The 7,215-nt window shown below is 42.2% G+C and overlaps 1 long non-coding RNA gene across 1 annotated transcript; it reads right to left on the bottom strand.

Moving 5' to 3' along the window:
* Positions 1-1,179: 1,179 nt before the first annotated feature.
* On the bottom strand, positions 1,180-3,315 carry LOC138412330 (uncharacterized). The gene is made up of 3 exons (XR_011244773.1): positions 2,829-3,315; positions 2,229-2,336; positions 1,180-2,124 (listed from the first exon to the last, which is right to left on the bottom strand). It is a non-coding gene; the product is annotated as an uncharacterized lncRNA (long non-coding RNA).
* Positions 3,316-7,215: the final 3,900 nt, after the last annotated feature.

The following is a 7,215-nucleotide window of genomic DNA, read 5'->3' as shown; positions in this document are numbered from 1 at the left end:
TATTTAGATTGAACCACTAATTACCAAACACACTGAAAAACAATCTTTGCTCAACGGCAGCTAAACGTTGAATCCATCACTGGTCGCTTGGTTTCATCCTTTTAAATTTGCTTCACAGGACGTGTGCACATGTCACTTGTATGTGTTGGGGTGTGTAACAGTAAATCACATTTTCCCAGAGAACAGTGCTCTTTAAATCCATTTCTTGTGATTTACGACCATAAATTCAGGAGCTAAAGAACCATACAAGCTGGTGAATGCTCCGGTGCACTGTGGAATCTTGTGGAATAAATGTAAGTTCCCCAAGAGGAGGCAGGAACGAAGGATGGAGGAATCCATCACTTACACAAGAGATAATATTTTACCAGCGCTCTAACATAGTTTTGGCTGCAGTGAGATTAGCTGAGAAAAAACCTTCAGGTCAGAGCAACAGCTGATCACAGGTCAGTGTGATATTGGCTTGGTTTCATATCCTCACTGGTTTTATAGATGCATCTGTGTCGAGGTGGAAAATGTGAGTTACGTCAAGTGTGTGTGTGTGTGTGTGTGTGTGTGTGTGTGTGTGTGTGTGTGTGTGTGTGTGTGTGTGTGTGTGTTCTAATCTAATCATTGTATTGCTCTTTGGTCTCTAGGGCAGAGGGAAGAGTAAAGAAAAGGAAAGGAGAGTGTAGGGTAAAGGAGAGGAATAGAGAAGAGTGAGCAAAGGAGAGTGGAGAAATTAAAGGAAAGATGAATAGAGAAAGGAGAGTGGAGAAAGGAAAAAGGAGTGAGGTAAGAGGAGGAGAGAGTGTTGAAAGGAGAGGAAAGGTTAGTGAGGAAAGGAAATGAAAGAAGAGTGCAAAGGAAATGAGAGGGAGGTGTGGTGCATTGAGTGACATAGAAAGAGTTGGTGCTAAAAGTGGGTCAGTTGGACAGTGGGTCAGTGGACCGGGGGGGACACGTCTGATTCTGCTGAGCTCAGCTGATCGTGCTGACACTGTCACTCATCACGGACCAAATCCTCAAGCCAACAGTAATTTCACGTGTCTCCGGAGCAAACCAACTTTTATTCCATCATGTCAAACTAAAGAACTTTAATTCAGTTATGTTTCTGCAGAGCTCTTGCAGTGATGAAGATCATTTCACCGACGGGAGAAAACCAGGTCAGTGATTTTCAAATAATAATGATTTCATCGGTCGCTCCCCTTGTGTTTGTTTGATTCCTCTTTGTCTTTGTACGTAAAAATCTGCAGTGATGTCCGTTCACTGTCTGCGTTTGTTTGCATATTCTGTTTGGTTCTTGCAAAGCAGCAGGGGACAGGCTCACAGGAGTTTTGAATGTTGGGTGCAGGAGCGTTCAGCGTGCAGCCTGGGATGCCTCTTTATGAGGCTCTGTAAATGTGTCAGGCAGTGGCAGGGGAATACCAGCTCCTCTAGTCCCTGTAATTGGTTTTTGCAAGTGAGAGAGAAGGCCTGGATTTATCTGGAACAAAACACTTTATTCTATGTTCTCATTCTACAGAGTCCATCCTGTTGTTCGATACTTTCATTTCCCCGACTCCCACGCTGCTGCAGGAATAAAAAGTGCTGCCAAGAAACTGCGCGCTCATTGCAAATAAACAGGTTTGGAATAGAAGTGTAGATCTGACCGTGCGAAACATGAAAGAACAACAACACATACTGGTTCTAGTCCAAGTTGAATATTAGAGAAGGTGGCGTTGTGAGACTACATGAGTTCAGAGGCTCTACACCCACAATGTGTGTGTATCGTAAAGGATGAGAAAACCTCCTGTCGGAGCATCACGGTCAAACTCAGACACGTTTCTCTGCACAGATGCACAATAACTTTAAAGAGAAACAAGTGCAGACTCTTGAGTTTTAATTGTAGTGTTTGTGTCCACATCAGATGAACATAAAGGAACCAGTCGTCCTTTTCTATCCACACGAGCAGGAGAATGTTTCCCTGACAACAACCACAGCAGCTGTTGTTTGAGCTGTGTCTCAATTCAGGGGCTGCATCCTTTCGGAGGACCCAGTCTACGCCGCCCGACATCGGCTGCATCCTTCGACTGAAATAAGATGGCCTGGTCTTCTCATTGCATCACCAGCTTGTCCCGCCTTCACAGCCGTCACCTAGCAACAGAGCTGCGGATGAAAAAGTAATTGAAGAAATGTATTTTTAACACGTGTAACGTGTAACGCTGTTCAGTTGACCAACATTTGAATATAAATTATTATGCCACCATTACCTCTTTGCAAAACTGTTTGTCACAGAAGCACAATGAATCATGGGATATGTCGGGCCGGGAAGGATCCACCTGGAGGAGCCTCTGAACTGGGACAGTCTAGTCGCGCCCCTGTGACGAAATGCAGCGATTAGAGACACAGCTATAGGCTGTGTTTAAAGCTACATGGTGTGCTAACCAAATCGTCATGATCACCAACCTTTACAAAAAGTCAAAGAACAAGGTAAGTAATTTTATTCAAAGGTGGTTTCTTGTCATTTAAATAAGTCCTTATCACACTTTAAACAAACAGGGTGAACCCATTTATATGGTTCTCTCATATTTTGGTTGCAAGACTTAGAATATTTTGACATTCTGTTATTGGTACTTTAACTATGGATAAATGTGGAAATTCTACTGTAAGTTCAAATCAATACGCTCTTACAGAAGCAGCACCTCACGCTGTTTGTGCTGCCTGCAGGCCTTTGTGTCTAAAATACCACCGATTCCTGCTCTTATAAACAGACTCTTACATAAGGTGGATTTCCTTTATGTCTAAGAAGTCCCAGTGCCCATGTATGTAAAATCATTCATGACTCAGTGAGAGATGATGCTCACACAAACCTTTGCTGGAGCCGGAGAGCGAGGCTGGATCGTCGGAAGCAGTGGGAGGACAGGACGGGTAAATGTGAGGAAACAGCCTGAAGAGCGAGAGGTGGGAGGCGCACAATGACATATCATTCCCGGACAGACGCCCACACACTCACACTCATCAGAACCTTTAAAAATATCTAATTATGTAACGAGCTTCTAGCCCATAGCAAAGTACTTGAATAAAACCTATATAAAAATAGACGTCCCTCAGTACAGACACCTCTTTCGGATGTGACGCGAAAGATTTCTGTCGTCACATGATGCCTCTCAGTGTATTGAGCAGTGTACTGCTGTAAAAAGACAGAATACATTGTGACATCAAGTCATTTGTAGATTTCTGAAGACGCATCATTAGACTAACAAAGACAGCGTCCGTTGTGCTGAGGTTTGGAGCTGAAACACGTCCACCCACTTCTTCAGCCGTCGGCTTTGTGGAAGAAAACTGCACATTTGTTGGGGGTTTTTTTGTGCACACACTTTTCAGAAAATCTCACATTTAAGACTTTTAATTCCCGACAGAGTCGTCCAGCTTCCTAATTAATCATGAGCTTAAATCAAAAGATTCTGATATAATTCACATTAGCGTCCCACAGACTGTATATAAAGACGTACATACAAAGATGGATGACGTGTCTCCACTTCCTCTCACCATGAAGAAATTAAGAAAAAAATCCTGGATGCAAACGCTGCCATCTGACATTCATCTAACCAATCAGTCTAAGCTGTCAATCAAGACATTTCACAGTTTTTATCGCATCTAATTAACTAATTAAAACCAAACTCACTGGAAAAATTATGCGAAAAAACCCACCAGTGAAATAAGAACCACCTAAAATGCCAGGAACCATCTTTGAGAAACATTCATTTGATTACTTTTTAGTTTGGTCCATTTTCCATCCACTAACATGGAGGAGGCAAGATTTAAGACTGCAGCCAGCCAGCAGGGGGCAATCAAGTCATTTTGGCTTCACTTTTGAGGTCAGTCAGCTTTACAAGGTTGATGCAGCATCCTCAATGGAAATAAAGAAACTGAACAGATTTAAACTAGTATTTAACCTCATGTTTTATTTGAAGGATTCTTCGTTTCTCTGTTTGGCTAAAATACCAGAACAAGAAAGACAGAAGTTTTGTTCATTTATGTTTCAATCTTAATATGAATTTTGGAAAAGCAAGAATAAGACTCAAAACTCTTTGAATGTTGAAAACTGGATTTGATGCAAACTCCAGCAGCAGGGTTTCTGTACTGTAAAGTCATTTGCCTACGACAGATTTGTTTACTGTTTGTATCCCAGCAAACAAATCGGTCGTTGGCTTGGAATAAAACCCCCTCTCCCATTGGTTTACACTTCTGAATGATCTTTACCTGTATTGTGTCCCACCTTAAAATAACATTTCAACAAGTTACATAAGAAAGACTTAATTAGCAACAGTATGTTATAACTTTAAATCTGCAGACGTCCAAAAACTCATAAATGAAACACCTTCTAATATGTGGATCTCTAACACGCCAGAGAAAAACCAACAGTTGGTTAAAACTTTTTTCAGCTCAGAGTTAAATCCCAGAGTTCATGTAACTGACTCTCTCCCTCCATCGATAAGAGATAAAGTCTCCTTTGTGAGTTTCTGAACACTTTTCACCACAGATTCCGTCTGCAGCCCCACAGGCATCGAGCCCCCGGGGGAAAGACACACACAGGCGGCAGCAGATTTACGTCCTCGGCTCAGGTTGGGCCGGAGTCTCCACGGGACGCGGCCGTGATATTAAAGGGGCCGATGTGTCTGGCTTAAGAAAAGTTGTGGTTTTGTAGGATGAAGTTACTGTAATTTGGAGAATGGATGTTTACACTGAGTCTAAAATTACACAGCAAACCTTGAAGTTTCTTGTTCAGAGCTGAAGATAAAGAAGAAGAGGAACTGACATTGTTTTATTCTGTGTTTAGTGAATGAGAATCAGCAGCATGTTGGTGAGACTCGTGTTCACCATAAAATACAAAACCACTTAAAAGCAAATGGGAAGATGAACAGAAGTGTCTCATGATTAAGTCCAAGATTTATTCACTGATTATTTCCTCCCGACATAGTTTCCATGACAACCAGAGTTCTTTGATAAATATATATATATATATGTTATTGTGGGGCGTTTGGTGAACTGGCCAATCCCATCGCTCTTGGCAGGATCATTTGACGGTCCCTAAATGAAATATGGTTGATGTTAGAATTAAGATGCTAAAATACAAAAATGAATTAAGAATGCAAACGTGATTGCAGTTCTGTGAGAGGAGATAAGGTCCAGTCTCCTCTGGGTGGAAGTCGGACTTGCCACAGGCTCATCATCCACCACAACCCCAACACCATCACTCTCCACCTCGACCCTCTGCCCTGGACCTGGGTGAAGGCTTCGCATCCACATTCTGATAACGTTCACATCACCTTCACAAACTCCTGAATCCAACTTCTGATTGTGTTTCCTAAAGATCACTTGTGCACATTCACCTCCGATAACCTCTCGTCATGCATCACTTCTCACATGAGAACCATCTGCTCTCACGGCAGCAGAACGGGCACCTTGGGTGATGAACGCCCGACGCCACTTCTCTGACTCCCTGACATCTCAGTGCGACTCAGCATCTTCAGCTCCCTCCAATGATCTCATGTTTATGGATTCAGTTCCATCTGTGCCCTTCACACTGACCTGAAAAATACATTTTCATGCTGCAAAATTAGCAAATTAAGCCTTCGGGCTAAAACTGGGAATGACGTTGTGTGTTAATGAAATATGTTCCAGACTTACAGACAGCTAGTAAACATAATGTGAATGCTTTTCATGTTGTTTTGTGCACTTTTGGTTTCATTATCAAGAAGTAGGAAGTGGAGGAGAGTAAATATAAATATGAATTCATGACCTATGGGGAAAAAAATGCAAAGTAACACTGGCCCCATGGGTGTTCTGCATTCGGCCATCTGACTTCAGTGTAATGAGGATAAACAGTTTACAGATTGTTTGTGTTAGTTTAGGAAACTTGGCAAACGTCACCCAGCTAAGAGAACATTTCAGTTTGTACTAAAGGTTATTGAGACTTTCCCTTCAGTCTGCGGACGGGAGACCTTTAGATCTCAAGAACACTTACGTATACCTCCCCCAAGGACCAACAGTCCCCTTATTACTCTTTTACACTGAAATCAGTGGGTATACTGAACATGAACACGACCAATATTAATATGAAAATGTGAAAATGTCAATAAACCGATAAAAAACGAAATGAAATTCCTGGATCCACACCTAAACTGAACAGGTTCTGCTAAGTTCCGTGGAAATGTGTTCGGTAGTTTTTGCGTAATCCTGCTGACAAACAAAGAATCAAACAAACCAATGGACAGGGGGTGAAATGATTGGAATGACTGACCCTCCCAGTGGAGAACAGAAATAGAAATGCATGATTTAAAACACAACAGCATTAAAACATTTGAATAAGAAATAAAAACATAATATTCATTCTTGAAATGAGAAGAATTGTGACCTGTGTGTGTTTATTCACCGTTTTGAAAGCTGTGTTTAAACTGCAGTTTTGCACAGGAGGAATTCTGTAATGATGTGTTTCTTAGCCACTGAGTTGGATTGGCGCTCTGCCTCTCGGTGCCATGTTGTCAGTGAAAATACAAAAGGCCAAAGCAGCTGAAGCTGCAGCTGAATCACATTTAAGTGCAGCATTGTGAGCTGGATGGTTCTTTCTCTCTGCCTTTGGCTTCCCATAGGAGGGAGCGAGGTCAGAGTGAGTGAGCGAGCGTTTCTACAAAGCAAACAGCTGGTCCACTATATTCGTCCACTGCTGCTCTAATGGAGAGCAACACGAAAGAAAGTGCACTCATCATTTTCCTGTGTGTATGTGTGTGTGCTGCCTGAAGAGCTGTGAGCAGGAAAAGGCCTCCACGTGTCAGCATCATTTTTAATGTCGCCCGTGCAAACCAGCCGGGGCTCTGCAGGGAATCAGTGCTGCAATTAATAGCCTCATGATTTTTTTTTTTCTAAGCTGCTAAACCTGGTTCTCCTGTTGCACGGGGACTCGAGCACTGTGCTCCGAACCCAGAGCAACCTGAGGAATTGAGCTCTGATATGAAAATACTGATTCTTTTCAGTGTCTTTAATTCAATGAGTCAAATACAAGTGTTTCTGAGCCGCTGTGAGATAAAGCACATTAATCATACGACATATAATTGAGCCACAATGAAATCAATGCATCTTACTGAAGTGGTTTTCAGACATGAACTAGTTTTCTGGATAACTCTGTGTGTCAGAAACATCGTCAACACGTCCACTAGCTCGATTTTCTCGACATTTTCTCTCGCGCTTCTCATTTTG

The sequence above is a fragment of the Paralichthys olivaceus genome, chromosome 12 (genome assembly GCF_024713975.1).
Source record: "Paralichthys olivaceus isolate ysfri-2021 chromosome 12, ASM2471397v2, whole genome shotgun sequence".
Classification (NCBI taxonomy): domain Eukaryota; kingdom Metazoa; phylum Chordata; class Actinopteri; order Pleuronectiformes; family Paralichthyidae; genus Paralichthys; species Paralichthys olivaceus.
The sequence above is the reverse complement of the archived record's forward strand: the minus strand, read 5'-3'. Positions and strand labels throughout refer to the sequence as shown.